This window comes from Catharus ustulatus, chromosome 2 (genome assembly GCF_009819885.2).
Source record: "Catharus ustulatus isolate bCatUst1 chromosome 2, bCatUst1.pri.v2, whole genome shotgun sequence".
NCBI classification, from domain to species: Eukaryota; Metazoa; Chordata; class Aves; order Passeriformes; family Turdidae; genus Catharus; species Catharus ustulatus.
Window position 1 is genome coordinate 111,624,812 of NC_046222.1, and position 24,452 is coordinate 111,649,263.

Below are 24,452 nucleotides of genomic sequence, written 5' to 3' on the forward strand. Positions count from 1 at the left end.
GGCTGTTGAGATTTTCATCAGCACCTTTGGATGTGGAGAAGTTCATTCTGACCTCCTAAACAGTCCTGCTGAGAGAATTCTGCCCCCGCTCCTAAGACAAACAATAGTCTAGTGGTGCTACTGTGGGTAATGGGGGAAGGTTTGGGGTAGATGAGTAAACTCCTGATTGTCATGGAATCATTCTCCAGCAGTAGTGATGGAGGCTGGGGTCTTTCCTAGAGTTCCTTTCTTAATTCCAGACTATTCTAGGAACCCTTTTTGACTCCCTTACAAATAAAACAAAAAATCTGTGTACCCTTAATTACCCTTTGCTCAGATGCATGCCTAATATAAACTCAACTACTTTTTGCTTTAGCTTGTGGTCAAGTAGTAAACAAGCGAACAGTGAAGTCGAGGTGCAAAACAGCCTGGAGGGAGGAATTTCAAGGAATCACAGCCAAATATCATAGGGTTTTGTCCCTCTTTTTGTGGAAGGCAGATAACTAGTGGTATAGAATCTGTGCAAAAAAGATGATCATCCACACACACACAAAAAAAAAAAAAAAAGAAAAAAAAATTGCAGACCCTGCGCTACATCTATTCTTTTTCTAGGATAACGATTTTAATTGTTGCTGTGTTTTCCACAAGGCAGCCTGGCTGCCCAGGAAGGCACGACAGGCCCGTCACCTTCCCCATGCCCGTGTCCCAGGGCAGGAGCAGCCCAGGTGCCCGCGCCGGCGCGGTTAACGGAGAGCAGCAGTAATGAATACACGGCAGCCTGCGGTGGGAGCCCTGCCACTGTTAAATTTGTAGCCAATTAGCCGTGTTGCACAATTCCAGCAGAGTAACACCAGTCTCTATAGACTTGGTATAGAGAGAGAAATTAGTTTAGACAAATACCTCTTAATCCCTTGTTCTTGGCTGGGCTGGAGCGCCTACTGCTAAGTGCTAATGGCACGGGGAAATCCCAATTTCCAGTGTCAAGGGCTTGGAGGAATCAGGCTATTAAAGGGAGACATTTATTTTGCATTAGCTTTGATCAGCAGCTCCTGGGTGAAATCTCCTTAAATAAATACCCCGTGCAGCCTCTCGCTTGGGGACTGCGGGCTTCGGGCTGGCGGCTGAGGGAGAGGGCGCTGGGGCCGCTTTTCTGCTGGGCCTTGCCCGTGGGAACAGAATCACGGATTCAATTATGTTGGAAAAGACCTCAAAGATCATCGAATCCAACCTGTGACTGAACACTACCCTGTCAACTGGACCATGGCATTGAGGGCCATGTCCAGTATTTCTTTAAAACACCTCCAGGGACAGTGATTCCACCACATCCCTGGGTAGCCTGTTCCAATGTCTACTCAACCTTTCCTGCGAAGAAATTCCTTCTAATGTCCAGCCTAACTCTCCCCAGGCGCAGCTTAAGACTGCTCCTCTCATCCTGTCGCAGGCTGCCTGGCAGAAGGGGCAGCGGTCTGTCCAAGGAAGTACTGGGCCCTGCAGTGCGGAGCCGGGCGGTGCGGGCAGGAGCCGGGCCCTGCAGTGCGGAGCCGGGCGGTGCGGGCAGGAGCCGGGCCCTGCAGTGCGGAGCCGGGCGGTGCGGGCAGGAGCCGGGCCCTGCAGTGCGCAGCCGGGCGGTGCGGGCAGGAGCCGGGCCCTGCAGTGCGGAGCCGGGCGGTGCGGGCAGGAGCCGGGCCCTGCAGTGCGGAGCCGGGCGGTGCGGGAAGCACCGTGCCCTGCAGTGTGGAGCCGGGCGGTGCGGGCAGGAGCCGGGCCCTGCAGTGCGCAGCCGGGCGGTGCGGGCAGGAGCCGGGCCCTGCAGTGCGGAGCCGGGCGGTGCGGGCAGGAGCCGGGCCCTGCAGTGCGCAGCCGGGCGGTGCGGGAAGCACCGTGCCCTGCAGTGCGCAGCCGGGCGGTGCGGGAAGCACCGTGCCCTGCAGTGCGGAGCCGGGCGGTGCGGGAAGCACCGTGCCCTGCAGTGCGGAGCCGGGCGGTGCGGGCAGGAGCCGGGCCCTGCAGTGCGCAGCCGGGCGGTGCGGGCCCAGCCGAGGCGGCGGCGGGGACGCGGCGGCGCTTGGGCGATCTCGCGCTGCCCCCCGGCGGCCGTTCCCGGCCGTGCCGCCGCTGCCCCGCCGCCGCCTCCGGCCCCCGGCCTGCCCCTGCTCTCCGGCGCTCGGGTAAGGGCAGGGCTGCGTCCCCCGCCCCATCCCGCTCGCAGCCGCCCCACTGTCCCCCGGCGTTGTGCAATCCCCAGGTCGGTCGGCCCTCGGGCCAGCGGAGCCGTGCCTTGCAGGGCGAGCGGCTCTGGCAGCCGGCGGTGCCGCTCGCGGAGCGTCAGCCCGACCCCTGGGGAGCCGAGCGAGCCAAAACCGGGCGGCCTCGCCTTCCCCGCGCCGGCCGTCGAGACCCATTTTAAGTATTAAAATGTCGCCGTTTGCAACGCAAACGCCTCTGTGCTGCAAATAAAGCTTAAGAGGGAAATGACTCAGTGAGCGTCGCTGCGCCCTGTCCGCGTGTCAGGTAGCTGGAACCTTTCCATGGCATTAAAGGATAATACCTGGCACCTGGGACCGCCATGAGACACAAGAGCGATTTTTGTATTTTTGTGCTTCAGCCTCCCCATGTATTCTAGATGCAATTTGCCAAATGATACTGATGTCTAAATAAGCGAAACATATAATAAAAGATGAAAATTGTATGGGAATCTCCCTGGACACAATTATTAGGCCCTCATGACATTATTTAGGTGCTCCAGAAGCTTCTGGGACTGAGGGGAAATTGCATCGACACATGCAAAGTAACTTAGGAACCGACCAGCATTTTCAGACACAGAGTGGCATGCTGGGAAAAAAAATAATGTGTTGCTCCTAAATGCTAATTGCATGCACTGGGTCTTGGTCCATAATTGGAATGTGGGCAATGTGTACATATAAAATGTAGCAATTTCTGTACTTATGTAAGTAGCTGTTATCTAAAAATTACATAGCTTACTACTGTGTTAAGTTTATGACTGCTTCCTGGCATTGCCTGGACACACAGTACCTGCAGGAGGCACCTGCTGGGTTTCTGAATGCATCAGGTACGTTCCAGCATTCCTGTGACTTTGGAGGAATGTTAATGGCATGACAGTGGCACAGCAGGGCCCGCAGCAGACTGGTGGGGAGGGAGGATGAGCAGTGCTGGCTACATTAGGGCCACTTTGCAAGCACCTAGAAGAATTTTGCAGATGAAATATATTAAGCAAGGATATGAATATGGAATGGGTGAAACTTGGTTTTCCGAGTGTTTGGCTTGTAAATATTTTTCAGCTGTAAATAACAAATGTGTCTGCAAGTCCCTGCCTAACTCTGAACCTTTTCTTCAAGCAGGACATTGGGTCTGTGCCATGGCCTTCTCATGCACAGATTTATTATCTGGTCTACTCTGATTGCATTTTCCATGCCCCTTGGTGTTTATCCTTGGGGTTAGAATTTGTTAATGCTGTGCTTGCATTATGTTGTCAGGAGCTAATAGCCATTAAGCTGCCTCTCCAGGGCAGCCAGGTTGGGGTTTTCTGTGTGACGAGGCTTCTGCTCAGCTCGGAGATTCCAAGAGTTGAGCCCAGTTTATGGAACTTAACTGCCATCCTTTCTGCTGAGTGCTCCCACTGGGTGTATTTTCCATTGTGGAGAGTGGCAGGGGTCAGCTCTTGGGATGGGGTATTGCAGGGATGGTCCTTGGCCATGAATTGTGCATAATTCTCTAGTGAATCTCCACCTTTGAGTGAAAAAAAAAATTAGTAAGAAATTCCAGGCTCTTAACTACTTGGCACTGGGAAGTGTGAGGATAGCTGGGGACTTCACTGTGGTAAAGATAACCAGTGGCTAAGGTTAACAAAAATGAAATTCACATTGGAAATAAATTGTGGATTTTTAACATTTAATTAACTACTCAGTCAAATTGCCAGGAGGTGCAGCAGAATTTTTTTTCATTGCTTTTAAGTTTTTAAATGAAGACTGGTTGTCTTTGTAGAAGATATACTCTAATCCAAATGTAAATTGTTGGGATCAGTGCAAGAATTACTGGATGAACTTCTCTGGCCCTTGCTATGCTGCATGTCAGACTAGATGATGCTAACAATCACTTGTGGCCATAAAAATGTATGAGCAGTAGAAAATTATAAGTTTGAGAAGAATAAAATGATATGAAATTAACTCCATAACAGAAATATTTTTGCAACATAAGCTCCTCTTTAACTTCTCTTGCATTATTTCACACCCTCACTGAAAGCAGCACAGATTTATAGTTACATGTTCACATTAAAAACAACAGTTGAGAAGCTTAAATAAGGAAAAATGAATGTAGTTCAACAGAATGGGAACTGACTCCCAGTAAAAGGTCTGTCTGACCTGTTAATTTGCTACTCAGTTTCCTTATGGAGGAACAACTTCCTGCAGCCATTGCTTGTACTTAACTGACTCAATTTTTATAAATTCCCCATTTGAGATACAGTATGATTGAATAGGTAATAGTTTTTAGGTAATAGATAATTGAATAAATAATCTATCTTTCTTGATAGATGAATTGTATTTGTATTTACCTGTCTCAGATAACTCTCCCAGGAGCTAGAAGTAGGTTTTCAACCTCTCTGTGTTGTCCCAGTGATCCTGAGAACAATCCTCTGACTTCAACAGAAACACAGTTAGCTACTGGGACCTTACATTTATTAGGCACATGCAAAAATCTCTGTGAGTGGGAGGTGGAGGACAGGATGAACACAATTCCCATGTGACTTCCTGAACTGCCAACTCCATGTGACACAAGTCCACTGAAGTGAGTAAAAACATAATTCATACCATGAACCAGCTTTTTGCTGAATGTTTTTTTTAATAATTTTTTTTTTCGAAGAGCAGTCAAAGAGAGGAATGAAAATGAAAAGAAAAAAGTCAAATCAGTTGGAGAAGTAGTTTGTTGGGTTTTTTTTAATAAAAAGAGGATGTGAAGGCCTCGTATCACTAAAATTTTTCTTGGCCTTTCTCAAACATAATTCTTGGGGGAGGACTTGATCTTCCTGGAGTTCAATCATGTTGTGTGGTTTTACCTTATTTTGAAAGGTGGAAATTTTTGAGTTGTTTGTTTCTATTTTGAATGAGATGAAGCAATAAATTCTGGTTTTGACACATTTGAGATTTTGAATACTTTCTTCCTTAGCATTACATAGACCTGGTCTAGGTTCCTCTCTGAGACATTTTCAGTGAGAAACTGTCTGGGCTGCTCACTCCTCACTCACAAGGAAAAAGACAACCCTATTTTCCTAAACTTTCCACCATAAGAGAGACAGAAAAGAACTAGGTACTTCCTACATGTGATTCATCTGGGCATTATCAGCTGCTACATTAGGATGAGGTAATTTGTCCTTTGAAGAAATTTCTCTACAAGGGCAATAGATTAGGAGCTTATCTTTAAATGTCTGCATTGTATTTACCTGGTGTTGGCCATTGACTAGGAATTAACTAGGAATAAACATGAAAGAATAGAGAAGGAGAGAACAGGTCAGTGTGGTACATCTGCTCTAGTTATTTGGGGTAGCACTGGGTGCCTTCCCGACACTAGAACTTGATTGCACTTTTAAATTTAGAAAGTGGTCCCTGGCACAATTCTGACCCGGGGATGGCTAACATTCTCTCAAAGTTTTAGACACATTCATTACTTTCAGATCCAAGTACCCTTTAACCATCAATCAGCTGCGAATATTTTCTCTCTGAGTTTTTCTGCATATCTAGGCTGTGTCCAGTGTCTCCTTGAAGGTTGCTGTAACAACTGTGCTTTTTTTTTTTGTCTCACAGACTTTCAGATCTCCCCAGAATCAGAACAAATTCCTCAGCCTTGGAAGCACCCCTTTGTTTGGACTGTTGCACATATTGTCAGTGCATGGCTATTGATTTAACAACTCAGTGGACAAAAGGACCATTCTGGATTCTTACACTTGCCTTTAAATGAAAGTTGTCAATTAGCCCCTTCAGTTTCAAAGGAGTTTAAGCTGACCAAACAATCTGATGCCTGTTCACTCACACAAAGGAGAAGAAATCAGAAGAAGTAAATATTGCATATTAAGTCTCCTTGTCTATGAAATCCAAAGAGTTGCCAAAATCTCTGATACTGTCTAAACTCTTCATTCCAGGATCTAAAGTGTATATTCATGCCACCATTGTGTCAGCTGCAATTGAACACTGCAATGACTTTTAATCTACTTTCTTTCTTCCCTCTCTTGTTCCTTGACCCTGGACCTGTCAAAATCACTTACTTCACTGCTGTGATTGTATAGTTCAGCTGTTTGAATCTCTCCTCTAATTCCACTTGGTTTATTTATTTCCTATTCTGTAGTTATTTCCCTTACAAAGGGACATCTTTGTCTTCTCTTATCATAACCTCTTAAACCTCGTATTGCTCTGTTGGATCCTGTTCCAGGGTCATGAATGGCTATAGGAGGACTCTGTATTTAACTGGGAACTGGAATTAGTCATCTACCCTCCTGCATTACATTTTCTAAATATCCATATTTGATTTTTTTTCTACAGTTGCACCAACACATGGAATATAATTTTTATCCAGGCAAGGCATTTTTAATGCACTGGAGTTCCCTACATTTTATAGAATTGATTCAAACCTCCAGAGCCTGTCTGTGATACAAGGGATGATACTAGGAATGAACAAGAAGACTGCCAGACTAACTGGAAAACCAGGTAGGCCAAGGTAGTGGTTTTAGGTTCTATGTTTTATGGTAGTCCAGCCTGGAACCATCTCATAGGATTGTAGAGCTATTTAGATTGGAAAAAACCTTTAGTATCAAGTCCAACTCTAAAGCAAGCACTGACAGGTAGACCACATAACCATATCCCTAAGCACCATCTCTCTGATATATCCCTTTGTGCCACATCTGCATGTCTTTCAAGCACCTCTAGAGATGGTGGCTGAAAAGACACTAATTTCTCTTATGGCTCTCCAGGGATCTCCTCTAAGATTGTGAAGGACTGTTTTCCAAATCTACATTCTGCCTGATTTCCAGATGAGACTTCAACCCTCATCTCCTACAGCTCAGGAAATGTATAAACTCCCAAGTTATATCTGTTTTTGATGTGTATTTCTCTTTCTGCTCTGCTGAAGACCTACAGCAGTTGTACCATCAAATCCAACTATATGGAAGGACAGACTAGCTTAGGTGAGATTAGGCTTTGAAGCAGAGAAACTCTTAGAACAGATCAGCAGTTTTTAACCATATTTTCTTGTAAAAGTCGAGTCTACCTGGGTGTAGTTACTGGTTCAGACACTGGTGATCTACACTGTGAGAGTACCTAATGTATTATTTTGTGTACTACTCAGTGTCCTAGTCACCTCTCTTTCTCTACTAGTTTTCTTGAATTCTTCGTTGTATTTTCTTTTGATTACAAAATTATTAGCCAATACTGGGAGGTGGTGTGTGTTTATTTTTCTTTTTTGAAAAAAAAAGAAAATCCATTTCTTTCTCTATTACTGAGAATAGAGTAATAACTTTCCTCTTTGTTGTAGAATATGGGGCATGTTTTTAGCCAACCCTATTTAATGTCTCTTCCAATAATCTGTCTCATGTGCAGATTTTCTTGTAAAAATAAGTCCCTGCAGTAATTGACATTCTAGTTCTTTAAGTGTATAATGACATGCCCTAGTCTGTCATGAAATGTATGAGATTTTCAGTCACATTTCCTATTACCCAGGTAAAAAAGATGCAAGGTTCCTGTCTACAGCACTCTTGAGTCCTACTATGGCAGGTTCTGAAAGGGCTCCTGGTTTTGTGTGGAATGGCTGAACTGACAAGGATCTCAATTCATCTGGTCTCCCAGTGACCTGTCACTAACCAGAGGCAGCCCTAAGTACAGTAATTTCACAATTATAAGCAGCACAATTTTGACTAAAATTTTGGTCCAAACCTGGAAGTGCGGCTTATATACGGACAAAGAAAGAAAAGTTGCTGTTTTAGTTTGGAGGACAGGTGTCTGCTGAGAAAGGCAGGAGCTTCTCTTTGAAATGGAGAATGCAAACTCCCTCCCTCTAAATTATTATGAATTTGAAATCAAGGGGCTCTCAGGCAAAGATATGGGAATTAGGAATAACAGTTCTTTTCTAGGGAAATTAAAATAGAAATACAGTACTACAAAGAAACAAACTCCAAACCCTGACAAAGTCAGAGTACAACCTGACACCCCATCAGGCAGGGTGTTGGTAGCAGTCCCATTAAATGGTGGCTGCATCCTCCTGCAGTGACAGATGTGGCTCAGTTGGAGCAGTGCTCCTGGAGAAGATGCAGTTTCCTTCCAGAGGTCCAGAGGTGATGTGGAGAAATTCGGTTTTCCTCTGGAGTCCAGTGGAGAAAGGGGCTCCCTTAGTGTCCCAAAACCTCTGTTTTTATCTTGGTAAGAAATGTTGGGCTCTTCCCCCTGGCTGGAGCAACTTCCAATGGGATGCAGTAATTTTATCAGTCACACAGTAGGACTCAATGGCCATTAGCAGAAAATGACTCACTGGAGGAAGGATGGGTTGTGAAAAGATAAAGAACAATGCCCTGCCTGGTTTCAATGGATGGCCCATTAGCAGAACACCTGCTGTGGAGATAAGGATCACTGCCCCCACTCTCAACAGATGGTGATAGAATAGATACCTTTTATCACATCCTGTATTGTAACCCAAGATAGTTGCCAACACCCAGAAGTGCGGCTTATAATTGGTGCGTCTTATAATCATGAAATTACTGTACCTCAGAAACATAGAAGGAAACCTGTGTCAGACATGCCTAAATTAACTGGCTCCTGAAGAAAGACTCCTTCCACCTTGTCATTATTAAAAAAGGAAAGAAAACAAATCACAGAAAACAGAAAAGCTTGAACAAACAAAAATTGAAGCTTTAAAGAAGGAAGGTAAGTAGTTTTTCTCCGAAATTTCTGCCTTTTAAACGTCTTGAGCATTTCTCTATCCAAAGAGGTGCCTCATCCTCTGCTGAGTCCTGTTGGATTCACTATGTCATGTGGTTGGGTTTTTTCACACGTTAATTATATGAAAGTGTGTCTCTTTTTCGTATGAATTTTCAATCTTCCATACTTAAATTTTTTGAAATGTCTGTACTTGCATTATGACAAAAGAGAGGGGGGTAAAAGTGCCTCATGTATCTTTTCTATCACACTCCTTATTTCCTTTGCATTTGAACATTTCCTCTTTTATTCATTTCATCTCATCTCTTAGGTAAACAGTCCAATTCTATTCCATTTTGTTTCATTTCGGAGCTTTTCCGTGTCCCTAATTATTCTCATCACCCATCTTTGAACTCTTTTCTTCTGTGCTATATCCTTTTTTGACATTTTAGGTGCAAATTGTTGTAGGTGCAATTTAGATCACTTAAATGTCCAAGTCCCTGACTTATGGATGCAATCAGGGACTCAGACATCTAAGTAACTAGATTGCAGACACAAATAATTACATTGCAAAATGTGCCTGCAAGTTTTGTGCCAGTGAGAAATGGTTGAAGCCAGATTAAAGAGCAGAGTCTTAATCACAAGTAAAATATCCCCCTCACCCTTTAAAGGAGAAAAGATCTCCTCCATTTGAACTAACTAACACAGAAAAAAAGTCAATTGTTTAAACTCTATATAGCTATATGATAAGTGTAATAATGGATGGAGTAATAGGTCAGAAAGATGTGGAACATTCTACTACTACTACTACTACTACTACTACTACTACTACTACTACTACTACTACTACTACTACTACTACTGCTCCTGCTGCTGCTGCTACTACCATTACTGCTGCTATCTGACAATCTTACTGGGAGAGAAGAGCACAGTGTGCACTGAGCTTCCAGGATAAGTGTTTGTCATTTGCATGTTTCTGCCTTTAAAAATGAGACTTGAGATGGTTTACTTTGTGGCATTGAAATATTTCTATCATTAATCTACTGGAAGAAGGTCTAAGACACTTTGCCCATGTCCATGATCCAATATTCTAGAAAATGCAGTCTGATGTTATTGAAAAATATTTTGAACAAGGTTTTATCATTCCTTCTCTTTACAAATTAAATGCCTTTCTAGGATGAGGTTTCAGCAGACTGCAAAGTTGAGGTCATGTTGTGTAATGGTGGTGGAAAACTTGGAATGAGAGTTGTATTTTATTGAAAGAAAAAAATTATTTGAACTTGATTTTTATTTCTTGGAGTTTCTATATTGACTGCAACAAAGTTTCATTTCCAGATGAAAAATATAGCTCCTCTTGAAAACATTAAGTGTTTATGCTTTCTACTATTTATTCTGAAATGAAAATTTCTTTTTGTCTTCAAAACCCGAAGATTTCTAATATTGAGTATTAATGGAATACTCTGTTTTGGAAAATGTTGTGTTCCATTCCTTTTCATTAAACTTTCTGAAAAAGAAAATAAGAGATAAAAAATAGCAGTACAGAAGTACTTAGAGTAGGGATTGGCTATGTTCTAGAATTAGACATAGGGTAAATTTGGATTTTAATCCATAAATATAGATAAATTTCAAAATATTCTGGACCTATAATGCTGTTTTCTCTATGGACTGTCAGCACTGGAAGAGGAGGGAAAAGTTGATGGGGTTAATTTATAGTAGCGTCTGCACAATTTCAGCCAACTTTTTCCTCCTGTCTTCTCAAATTCTATTTTAATTTCTTATGTGTTTCAGCCCTGTCTTTGCTCCACTTCCATCCTGTGCCTCCCTTGCTCTGTGAGTCAGCATTCCCAACTAATGGATTTTGGTAATCTTATGAAACTGAGATTCGTTAAATATTATTGCCAAACCATAGCAAAAATAAGTTGATTTCCAGTATAAAATAATTTTTAAATCTCATCAAGCCTGCCTATAGTACAAGACATTTCTTTCCACAATAGAGATTATATCCTCAAGAATATTTCTCTTAAAGCCTGTATTAGTCACTGATAGGTCCACATTTCAGATAACTGTGAAGAATAATTTATCCTCAACAGTGTGCACCTTGTTACTCATATAAGAGAACTTATCCATGAAGGAATCAAAAGTTAATATTAAGTCCCTCAGAATAAGAATTCTATCTAGAATTGCTTAAATATTTAATCAGCTCTCAAACGGAAATTCTGTTTGGTTAGGCATCCATGATCCTGTCTTCTTCTTGCTGAAGACAATGAGAAAACTCCAAGTAATTTTAAAGAAGAAGAAACAAATTCAGTGCCTATGTGTCAGATTTATGAAATTAAAGAAAATGAGCTCACAGAAAGAAAGAAAAACTTCACAGAAACTTTTCAGTGCACTTTCAGAGAACAGTACCTCTCTGGAATGAAGCCAAATTTCTTAGCTAGACTAAGACATGTCTTTGAACTTAGGCAGAAGCTGATGCAACAGCCTCCAAGACTTGTGTCTGGTGCTTGTTTTCTCTTGATCCAGCATTTCTCCCTACTCAGAGATCTGGTGGTTTAAGCTAGACTGTGTGACTGTCTAATAGTGAGGTAATGAATACAAAGACTTCTAAGTGTGCAAATTGAAATGGGTGCAGCTGTGTGGGTGCTTCTCCTGTGCTGTGTTCCTGGTCAAACACATCTAGTGTATTCTGTCTGGGGCTGCCATGACCTAGCACATGTTTTTCTACAGACATAGCCTGGAAACAAGGGTCTAGAATAGGCCAGGGTAAGTTTTTCAGAGAAATGTGCATTCTTCCCTTTGACCATGAAGTAGCTAAGAAGGGAGATCTATATTGTAGGCTTCTAAAATTCTTTGAGGTGATTTCCCTCCTACCTAATTTTCTGCCTCGAGGAAGAAACCTCTCTTTATGCTTTCTGTTCTTTCAAAACATTTGAAAATTTGGCTGTACTTTTCCTTGCATTTCAGACATAGTCAACATTTTCATCAGCCTTCTGAAAAACATGTGGGATCATGACAGACATGTGGCTAAGGTGTGGCAGAGCTGTGTGGAAAGCAGAGTTAGAATTATTTCTCAAAAATATTAATGGAATTTCACATGCAACCACTTCTCTAACAAATCTCAAAAGAATTTAGATTATATTGGTTATTTTATGCCTCAACTCTACAGTTTAAAATGATTTTTGTTATAATTCCATTGTGTTCCTCATCCAAAAAAAGCTTCTTATACTTTCTTTGTTTTTTTTTTTTTTAATTTATTTTTGTTTTGTTTTGTTTCATTTTGTTTATGTATTACAGAGACAAGACGCCTAACATCTTGAGGCTTTTACAAAACCTAGGACCCCTTGAGTTCTTTTCTGATCTCTTCTCTTTGAAGTGGAACATTTTTGCTCTTAGTCTTCCTCTTTTTTTCTTCCTTTTCTTCCTGCTATTTAGTATTTGCAAGCTTTTCAAGGCCAGCTTTTCCTCTCTCTGCTCACCTTGTGCTGCTCACCACTGCATGGTGTCAATTGCTGACCTGGCACCTCTGTGAAAGGACATGACCATATGAAATATTTACCTAATTCTTGCTTTGCAAACGTTTCATGGCCATTCAGATGGCAGTGAAAACTTCATAAAAATCTATTAGCTTACAAAGACATCATAACCGTTAATCACTGCTCTCAGAAATAATAATGTTTGGCAAATTCTTTAGAAGACTTTTAAGCTTCACCTATCCTCAAGGATGGAAGAACCTTGAACGTTCACAATGTTTCAGTTTGTCTTGTATTCAGTAAGTTTTCTTGTGAAAACTCCCAGAACCCTTAACAGCAGAACACTGCAAAGTTGCAGTGATACCAGAGGATCTAAGTCCTGGATTTTCATGAGTTTGAGTGTGAGCATATGAGAGATTGCTGTGGTTGCTCACCTTTGTGTGTTCTCTGACCAAGTTTTGAAAGCCTGTCCAGACAATTTGCTTTAGACACCCTGTGTATCCAGAGGCAGGAGGGAGGCAACAAGAAGGGTGACAAATGTCATTATCATCTAAACCCCTTTCTTCATGGATGCTATGCAGACAGCAGTAGCCATTGCCTAACTTGTACACCTGGGATGGCTATTTTGACCTCCAAAATAATTTGTTATTTTTTTTTGCCTGGCTATGCAAGGAAGAAGGCAATGAAATAATTTCTTCCCTCCCGTGCTTTTCCCAGCCCAAGAGGCTGTGTTGCATGCGGGGTGTGTCATGACCATCCCAGCCCTCTGGGTCTGACCCTTTGTGCTTAGGTCTCTTTCATCACAACGTGGCTTTCTGCTGCATTTGGGACTGGCTATCATTTTACAGAAGAGCAGATTGCAATGATTGTTGCTTCCTCCTCTATTCCTGCTGCTGGCAGTGGTTTGATTTTCTCAGTTTTAGAAGGCTCCAGGCAAGTGCTGCAATCCTCTTCCTTCTCTAGGGACCTCCTTCAATAATAACCCTGGTCTGACTGAGCCTATTAGGGATTTTTCATGGAGAAATATTTAAACAGTAGGTCCTGTAATCAGGTTAGCATGAAGGAAGCCCTGATTGGATTGAGGCTGTTGTAGGTGTGCAGTTTCTTCTTTTGTTGCTATGAAAAAGCAATTCAGTGATGGAATATAGGTGCTCTGAGATGCAGGCATTGGCAGAGTAGAATTTCATACCAGACTAGCTACCGAAATGCAGCCTCAGCTACTTGTCAATCCCCTTTTGTCACTGGTTCTCTAGCTCTTTACTGCAGTATGCCCATATTAATGAATACATTTTAATTTTTTAAAATACCAATTCAGTTTTGAGGTTTTCTTTGGTGTTGAAAAAGGTGGGATTTATTTTTTTTCCCCCTGTGAGCTATGCAGAGTTCTTGGCATTTTAATCACCACGAGATTGAATTAATTTTACAAAAGAAGGGTTTGGTCTGATTTACTTATGGTGAACTCATTTCTGCTCCACAGAACCTCTTTTGCCTGAAACATTCTTGTTTAAATAGAGTAATATTTTAATCTTGTGCTTTGGGTCCTTTTAAACCTGATTCTATTTTGTGCTCCTATTATACCAATAACAGTTCAATTAGGAGTGGTTAAAAATCAAGATATTTATTTTAATTGCATGCTTATCTTTTGAGGGTATATTGCAGTAAATAAGGAACATTTGAACAAAAAACCCCTAACATTGCAACATGTCTTGTCACATTATACTTACCCTACACCTGATTTCAAATGTAAATTGCACACCATTTAGCTCTAATGAAAATACTCTAGTGAAGGAAATTGTTAAGATTTTCTGGTGCTCCCCTAGGGGTAATATTAAAACCTCCATTACTAACATCTCACTCTGAGAAGACAAAATGTGCACTGAGAATACAAAAGCTCTGTTGGCATCTAAATGTGTGCCAATTAATTCGCAGTTACAGACCTGCAGATCTGTATGGAGATGTAAAAATAGGACCTGGAAAAGCTATTTAGATCCCTGTATAACAGGGCTCCTTGACCCTGGATTTCTAATGTTAGTTTAATCATGGCATTCTGCTTTCTATTTATTTATATAGTTGCCTCAATGAACAAATTAATAATTATACAGCACATTGACAAACATGCCGAGTAATATTTGCCAGATTTTAAATTAATTTAATTCAAGGGCCACTTCATTTACAGGATTCATAGGCACATCAAGGAGTAGCTTTTACTTCATTGCTATTCAGATTACACCAAGATTTTTCATAATTTTCCACTCTCTTTTTTTATCTCTCTCCCCTCCTTTCACTGAGGAAGACAATTTAACTTGCTTTTCCAAATAAGTGATTACTTTCAGGCAGGTGGAAAACAGGTAAATGATAGACAAACAGTAATGTAGATAAATGCATGGTTGACATACATTTTAGAGAGATAATAGTTTTTATTAGGGGAAAAAAACAGCTCTAAAAACTCACCTTTATTTTTCCATAATTTCCAATTTTCAATCTATCTCCTTTTGTTTTTCACCTGCAATTTCCATTGGGTATTATTTTAATTTTAAGTCTATCTTGTGATCCTGTGGAGGACTGTTTCTGTGTTGAACACAGATTCAGTTACACAGAGGTGCCATGCTTTCTATTATTTGTCAACAGAAACTTGATATTAGAACCAACACCTGGCTTGAACTGCAGTATTTGAAATGAGAAATATATGTTCCATGGCAGGCAAGTCAAACTTTTTAATGAAGGCTGTGTCTTTTGAGCAGGGGGAAGGAGACGATCATCAATCTTTAATAATACTCCCCTCTTTCTCCAACATGGCCAAGTAAAAGGAATTTACAGAACAGTGCTGCTTTTCTTTAATAGTATTCTCTTTTTACCCCCCATTTCATTATTCTTTTGGAAGAAACAGGAAAACTGTTATGTGAAAAAGAGTTTTTTTTCTCAAAAGGTGGCACATTGCTATCTTAGCCAATACATAGCAAGGTCTTCAGCTGGAATATAGAGAATCTGAGACATATTTCATATTTTATCCATATTTTAAGAAGAACTGCAATATTGGGGAGATTAGTACCCCCTTATTACACTTTTTAAACTCTTATGATCTGTGTTTTCATGTATTTAATTATGGCAAGACCCCCTTCATATGCTGGCACTTACATATGCATGTTCAGTTGTGGAACAAGACCCTTGAGAGCCCCTTTCATTCCTTTCTGATATCACCTGATTTCTACCCAACAAATCCTTACCTTGGCACAGGAAATTGCCACTACACTCAGCCATTCGAGTGACACAGCAGAGCCTGAGGTGCCACATCCTCCCCTGCATTGCTCTGTGCTCTGCTCCTCATGGCAGCAGTGCTTCCTCACAAATACTGCACCTGGTTTGGTACCCAGATATTCCTTTCTGGGCTGAGCCCTCACTTCCCCTGATTCAGTTGAAAGTTCATGGTGAAATAGTCCCGTGGCTCCACAGTAGTTTGCTGAGCATGGATAACTTGTGCATCTGTGTTTGCCCTCCGGCTTTTTTTTTTCGTTTTCTAATGCAACGATAGCAGAGTTTTAGGGGGCAAGATCCTCAAAGGCACAAAGACAACTAGCAGTGGGAACTGGGTCTGAAAAGCTTTGGAGGAGCAGTGCTCTGTAATTGTACTGAACTTCCAAGGTGTAGCCAGATAGTGAAACTGAGAGCTATCAGTGAGGATCATCTCACCCAGCTTCTGGGGAGGGGCTTGTGCACTTGGGTGTCTGGAAATGAGGGAACTGTTTTGGCTTCTGCAATGGATGCCAGAGGTCTAGGGCCTAATTCACTTCCATAAACATGTGCTTTGAGACTCTTCTATGCATCTTATGTTACTGAAGCCCTTTGCGTGCAGCTGATGTGTGTGACAGAGGTGCTAGATAAACCTATTTCCTCCAGTAACTGGAGCCAGGCAGCATGTATTGAGGTATCCCTATTACCTGCTTTGGATAAATTGCATCTGGGCTCCACTAACCAGATCTGCATGAACTGTATTGAGAGCTCAGACACCTCACCAACCTATAGAGTCCTACATGTAAGTGCCTAAAATAAGGTATCCTGTCTGGCAGTGAACACCACCCTAAATATCTACTGGTAGGCAGAGGTAGGAAGATGAAATTCATCTAAGGATATTAACAATGAGAAAGCAAGATTTAAAGGAAGACAAATGAATCAGCTCCTCACACCCCTGGCTCAGATGAAGGCTAAATTTGGAAATGAAAATTGTTTAGGTGATACATGGGTCTCTCTGGAGAAGTCTCAGAAAGCATTTTTGGAGAGATCAGAGGGGCTGGGGGTGAATTGTAAAGCAACATTTGAAGCAAATGCTTACTTCTAATTTGTGTGACGTGACTTAAAAGAAGGAAAACCAACAGCTGGTGATGTGAAGGATAGATAGGAGGGAGATGAAAGAAGACTGTGAAGAAAATTGAGAAATAATTTTCATGCCTTTAAAGTACATCACATTTAGGAAATTTGTGAGTTATCAATGCATAGTGAGGTTCTTCTCAGAAACAAATAGGAAATAGCTGTGCCTCGTGTAAAACATTAGCAGTCTCTCACGTCTGAACAACTTTTCATAGGTAAAATTGCTTTAGCTGGCACGATTATCACTGTTCACTGCTGCATTCAGCATGCTGCTCAATGTGATAATGAGTGATGTCTTTTTTCCATCACTTCAATACAGGTATGCAATTTATTCTGCCAGTAAACACTATTATAATGCAAAATTTATAATACAATATCTTTCAATGCCAGTCAGAGTGATAGTTTGAAGGAACTCGAATGTGTCTGTTATGTATCAGAGCAAACAAACCCCACATTAACAACAAAGTTGCTTACTTGGCAGGATGGTGCAGCTGCCTTGCTTTGCCTGCTGGGGTGCATATATTAACAGCAGCCCCACTCCCTGGAGTGTCATGGCCTCAAACTCCCTCTCCTTCTGTACAGTCTCACAGTATCGTGGGTTCCAAATGGAGTGGGCACATGTCATGTTAGGCATTTGGAGCACTAGGTGTACCTTTTAATATCCCCACAGCTCAAGCACAAGGTCAGCACAGCTGATGACCCGTGGTGTTGTTAGCCAGATAAACTCTCACATTAATCCTGCACATTTAAGTTGACAATACAAATAAATACTTTCTGCTCCGTGTGTATGTGGGGGTAGTGTTCTTTCTTTCAAGAGCTTTTAGAATATATTCCAAATAATTTCCAATAATTTAAAAGCCTTTTAAAGAACAGGCTCTTCTTCCAATAATTGACAGGCAAGACAATACCAGAGGGGGAGGCAAGGTGGAGAGGGGCGGAGGTGTAGATTGCTCTATATAAAAGCTGCTAAATTATGTTGTCAAAATTATAGCAACACTTTTTTTTTGCTCAAAAGCCTTGAAAAATCACACTCCTCCAGTCCCAGACTTTGGAATTTTGTTTGTTTTGTGCAACCAACTTAAACTTCATGTCATGAAATCTGTTATAATTGGAAGCACTTGTTGGATTCAAAATCAGCCTAGGACCATGAACCCAAACATATGACTGAAAACATTGTCTCTATTTTTGCACATAACTACAAGAATAAAAAATTTTGGCTCCTGCAAGTGGTATCTGTTATGTGTAGGCTGGATCTTTGCTTTGGTCTTGTTTATTTCCCATTCTTTGACAGATTTTCTTGTGAGAAATAACCTGTCTGGAGATCTGGAGAGTCCACCCTAAGGTGATGTGATCAGACACTTTTGACAGAGGGAAAGCCACTGGCTACAGGCTTTTCAGCTGGGAATGGTCTCCATTGAGAACAACATTCAGTAACTTGCTGAAACAGGAGTCTCAATAACTCTACATTTCAGTTTAGAGATCTGGTTTGCTGATTTCTCAGTATCTCTTCTAAGCTATAAAATCTTCCTTCCTTCCTTCCTTCCTTCCTTCCTTCCTTCCTTCCTTCCTTCCTTCCTTCCTTCCTTCCTTCCTTCCTTCCTTCCTTCCTTCCTTCCTTCCTTCCTTCCTTCCTTCCTTCCTTCCTTCCTTCCTTCCTTCCTTCCTTCCTTCCTTCCTTCCTTCCTTCCTTCCTTCCTTCCTTCCTTCCTCCCTTCCTTCCCTTCCTTCCCTTCCTTCCCTTCCTTCCCTTCCTTCCTTCCGTCTTGTTCAATGACTTTGGCATTGGAGAGAAGGAAATCTGTGTCAAGAGTATATTTCTGACCAAATTAATACTATCTCTCAGATACTAATTGTCACAGTAAACATGTGAAAAGCATGATGTGGTACCTCTACCTCTGTCATTTCACAGTAAAATAATTTGCTCTAGAAGTAAGAAGCTGGAAAATTCAATTCATTTTCTACTTGAAACATTCTGATGTGGGTTTTTTTTTTCAGGATATTTGGTCTTTGCATGCAGCATGCCAAACTGTAATTCATTTCTTGCTGTAGTCTTTATGTTCCATAAAGCCCATATAGCTCAAGTATTTCAGATTTGAAGATGCATTTGGAACATGACATGAAATATAATCAGAATTTCTGCTCACTCTTCCACATGTTGCATCATTTATTAACACACTCCCTTCATAACAAGTCTAGTGATGAAGCTTCTACAAAATCTGTCTGTCTGACCAGCCACCTGTCTGTCTCCCATGTACCAAACACAAAGCAAAGCTCTGTACCTTGTGTGCACTTTTCAGCTTTGGTCCTAACAGAGTGTCTCATTAAAGTGGGAGAACAAGCAACCCTCCAAAAGGGGCTGAGAAAACAAGAATATGCCTTGCATGAGCAAGAGGGAGAGACTGGGATGCTTTTTCAGCTTGTGGTGTTCAGCTGTGCAACAGGCATTTCATGCTGTTGTACTTTATGGCATCTGTCTACTGGAAAGGCTGATTAAAAAAGAAGGGTAAATGCATGCTGTTGTCATCTGATGACATTTCAATAAACCTACAATGTTGTTATTATTATTTTGAAGAAACCTTTCTAAGAGTAAACTGTGTGCTTTAGGAAACACACATGTGATACTGCATGAGTTGAAAGTCTTGATATTGTTGACAGGTAGATGAATAGACTGCAGTCTCTTCAAGCTGCAAGATAAGGAAGAAATTGGGCTGGAAACTTGCTGAAGAAAGGGACTGTTTGGCACTCTTTGGTGCAATATGAGCAACTCACTCTCCTATATGTGTCTGGGGCAATGTCTGTAGAATTGAATCATAGAACTGTAGAATGTTCTGAGTTAAAAGAGACTCACAAGAACTGTCAGAGTCCAACTCCTGACCCTGCACAGCACAGCCCCTAGAGTCACACCATGTGCCAGAGGCTGAACAAGCCAAGTGACCTCATATGCTTTTCATATGATTTTCCCTCTAGACCTTTCACCACCACCTTTGTAACCCTCCTTTGGATGCTCTCTAATAGCTTTATATCTTTCTTGGATTTTGATGCCCAAAACTGCATGCAGGACTCAATATAAAGCTGCAACAGCACAGAATAGAGTGGGAACAGTCACATCCCTCCACTCATCATTCCAGAATTTCTGGGAGATTTTGCAGAAAAATAATGTTATGCACACACACACACACACACACACAGAGACACACACACAGAGATGTACAGGCACCTTTCACCTTTTCTGGGACTACAAAGAAAGTTTTTATCTACACTTTTTGAGCATTGTATCTCAGATTGCTTTCATACTGACTCAACTTGTAAGAGCCATCCCTTATCCATAGAAGTAAATAAATCACATCCTTTTGGTCAAATATATGGATGCTTTCCAAGATTTTTTAAACAATGAACATAATCACCTAGCTTTCAGCAATGATCCCAGTCCAATAGTTTATGTGCTAATTTTTGACCAGTCTGCTGCTGTCAAATCCAACAGTCTTTTAAAGGCAGGCAGTAAGCTGTGTTTCATCATTGCTACTGTCCCATTTACCTGCTTTATTTTATGCCCTCACGACAGGAAGTACTGCCAAGATGGATGGGATTTAAGTAACTGTATTTTTTTGTATATATATTTAAATGTACACAATATTTCAAAGCCAAATAATGCCTGGCAAGTGGAAACAGTGCCTGGCATGTAACTGAGAAACTCGTCTCAAATGGTATTGAATTTCTGAGTTTTACTTTCAGGTGTGGCAGACCTGATGTTGATGTTCCTGGCACATTGAGTACAGATATAATTTGTTTTCTCTTAATCTTGCAATGGCTCTGGCTGGAAACTCACCAGTGTAAATGGGAGCAAACTTTGTTTTTTCGCCTCAGGTTTCTGCATCTCGTGTTGTAAGCCAAAGCAGTCCCCAGTTGCCAGTTTTAGAAGAGAATTAAAATCACATTGTGACTGATCCAAGAATCAGACCTGGAATGTGTAAACCTGTTTTTAGTTACTCAAGTGCGAATGTAACAAAACATGGACTTTCTGAAATAGTGAAAAATATATTTTCATATGTTCATGTATCTCAAGAATCACTTTGTTACCTGTAAAAAACAGTTTGCCATCAATCTGTGAAGAATGCTAGCTTTATTCCGGTATGTGCTACAACCCTCCCAACAAAGGGTGAGGAGGATCTGCAAAGGAAGGAGTATGATCAAGGAAGCACTTCTTTTGTAATGAGATTACTTCTAACATGATACTATAATCATATGTGCAGGGTTACCAAATAATTGGCCTTTGCAGTAACTCTTATGACAGTAAGTACCAAAGTAATAATTTGTGTCTGCTACACTTTGTAAGCTGTTGTCAAACAGATAACCTGGTTACATACCCAGAACTGGTATCTCCTGCTGTTCTGCTCAATGGACAAGGGGTTTTATTCATTGAGGCACTCTCAGTAGAATATAGGTTCAGACTGTGCATGGAGGTGCTGTAGTACTTGTAGAAAAGCAGTAAATTCTCACTGAATAGCACTCACATTATATTAGCTACTGGAGATGAGTGTTTGCTTTTTTGTTTTGTTTTGCAATAACATAATTTTCTGTGCATAAATCCAGTTCATGATTTATACTTTGATACTTCATTCTGTGTTTTGTTTTGTTGGGTTTTTTAATTGATTTTTTGTTTGTTTGATTTAAATGTTATTTCTTAAATAAACCATCACTTTTTTGTCACTGGAGATGGAGAAGTTAGTGGGTTATTTCTCACCCTTTAGATCTGAAAAAAATAAGATCTTCCATCAGATAAAACTCTGAGGCAAACTCAGTGTCATGATAGATAATTTGATTAACCAGCAGAAAGAGCTGTTTCTTTAGTAAGAATTACCTACTGGTCAAGATGAGGATTTATAAATTCCTCTTCTTTAGATTAGGAATTTATGTATGAGATAAATCCAAACAAATACTACATACTGGAATAAAGTTATGAACACCTCGAGGCTCCACTGTAAAAAGCCACTGTTTGTTACCCAATAAAAGGGTTTCAGTACAACTATATCTGTGCTATTTAGCTAGCAGGAGGTGAGCAGAGGATTCCAATAGTTAATAACTCCTCTTGCCTTGATTGTGCCCCCTTCACCCATTGCTGGCATTCATTGAGGCTCAGATTTTTCAGCCATTGTTCATATTAAGCATATTCCCCAGGTTTAGCTGTGCATTGGAGTCTCTTCCAGTCTAGTGGCATCTAGTCTAGGGTCCATGAACTTTCCTAGTGCTCCCTTACTCTGACTTTGTTTGCTGACCATGTCCTGACTGCATTTTAAAATTAGGGACAGTCTTTTCCATCTCTTATTATTCCAGGATAAGAGAAATTGAACAGTATATAAACCATAGGGGCTAATGTTTCCAGAACAAATTTCTGGTGCAGGCAGGAGGTGAGGACTGCCAAATATTAAACATTATGAATAATATTAACAAATATTACACATTATGAATCAATTTTTCACCTCTCATTGAAATTAAATCAAAAGGGGGAATGTCTGAATATGTCTTCTCCCAAGATACAAATGACAGGATGAGAAGGTCTCAAGTTGCACCAGGGAAGGTTGAGTTCAGCTATTAAGAAAATGTTTTTCACTAGAAGGGTTGCCAAGCATTGGAAAAGGCTGCCCAAGGAAGTGGTGGGGTTAACATTCCTGGAGGTATTTGAAAGATGTTTAGAGGTGGCATTTGTGGATATGGTTTATTGGTGGACTTGATAGTGCTGGATTAGCAGTTGGACTCAATGATATTAGAGGTTTTCCAACCTAAATGTTTCTATGATTCTATGATTTAATAATTCTATGTTAATATTCCTTCTCTCCTATTTTTTTTCCCTGATGCAGAATTTCATTAAATTAATACAATAATAATAAAAAATATTACCCTTAATAGCAATTAATTTTTGAGTTCTGTTTTTTAACATTTTACAAGGTGGATTTCTTGGTTCCAAGTAAACATTTAATGTTTCTATTTTATGACAGTTTTGTAAAAGATTTTGTTTTTAAGCATTAATTGTTTAGTTTTTTAATGTTTTTTTATGATATACTTTCATCTCAGATGATCAACACTATAATTATCACCTAAAATTTAGCCCCACAGTGGTACTGATACAGAACATTACATTCTGAATGCTCACTTTAAATTATAACCATTTTTGACAGCTGTGCTACTAAGCATTATCTAAGCAAAGTAAATGTATGGAGTGTTCAAGTGTGTGTTGATGTTTTTATGCCCAGTCACTCAGAAATGAAGCTTTTTCTCAGGCATGAACTGAACTGGTTTGCTGTATATTCTGTACAGCATCTCTGTGCTCAGTTAGATAACATAGGCTGGTTTCCTATAAAGGGGCCATATAAAGGGCTACTTCCCACTGCTCTCAGGTGTTATTGCAATTGAGGACTCACTTTTTGTTATGGCAGTGAAACCTCCAGAGCACCGATGATTTCCAAAAGGCACAAATTAAAGGAAAGAGCACTTTTCATGAGTCGTACAATGATCATGTTCTTTTGCTGGCTGAGACCAAGCTGATGATACACTGGGGTGCATTGTGCCTTTCTGGTAAAAAAAAAAAATAAATAATGACCTCGAATGTGTGTAGCATAAACACTGAGAGATTTCTGACTATGGTGAAGCTGCTGATACACCAAAGCAGGTAATTTTATTGGCTGTTTGGCTGTCTTTGACAGGTGCCCCATAAATACGTGCTACTTATTGCTTATAGTTCAGCTTATTGGCTAGGGATCAAAATTTACAGGACCAAATCCCACACTTTGAGAGATTTGCTCCTTTGAGGCCACTCAGGTGGCTGAGAGAAAAATACACACCTTCTAGGACTGGCAGAGAGCTGGGAAAGGGTAATTCTTTTCCAGCAGTGCCTCCCAAGAACTGACCCATAATGCTGGCTTTAGGAGGCACTGAGTATGTGCTGCCAAGTATGTTTTAGTGGCACAAGACTGTTTTTAAAGTTACTGCTTGCTGTGACCCTTGGGGGCTTTTAAACTAATCCATATTTAGCTATCAGAGCATCTCTCCATCTCTGGAGACTCATCTTTGACCATCTGTTTTTGGAGGATAAAAACTGGTTTGAGCACCTTATTTGTCTGCTGAAATCAGGGGAATTGGTAGAGTGCTATAAAATTGGAAACTTGGACTTCATCTTCCATTTACAAAGAGGAACATTTCTATTTTTGTTCACCAGGGAAGACAACATTTGCAGCTGACTGGGAGAAGAGGCCAGATCTACTCAAAGGTGTTGAGAGGCACTAATGCATGGAATGACCAGTTTATGGAACAGGATGAAGGATGGAAAACAAGACAATTGTGCCAAGAGAAGTTATTTCAATCACTCAATGTTCCCTGAAGTGTTCTGTGTAAACTTAAAGGTGGGATGAGAGAAAGAGGATTTCTGCTTTCTGACCTGCATTGTAAATGCAACAGGGAGAGTGATTTTTGGGCTTGGTGCTTTTGATCTGTAGCACCTAAAGCCAAATATTGAAGTCTTCCATGTTTCACATGTTCATACTTACTTCATATGAGAGTTCACATGTGAAGGACAGGGCAACAACGCTTGCTAAACTTCAGGGACATGTTAGTAATAACTCTCAATTTTCCTTGTTTCCCAAAGTATTGATGTAGCAATATGTGTCCATTCTGGTCAGTGGAAAAACTTTTTGCAGGTTGAGTCATCCTTTGTACTGTACATCACTATTATTTTCCTCTG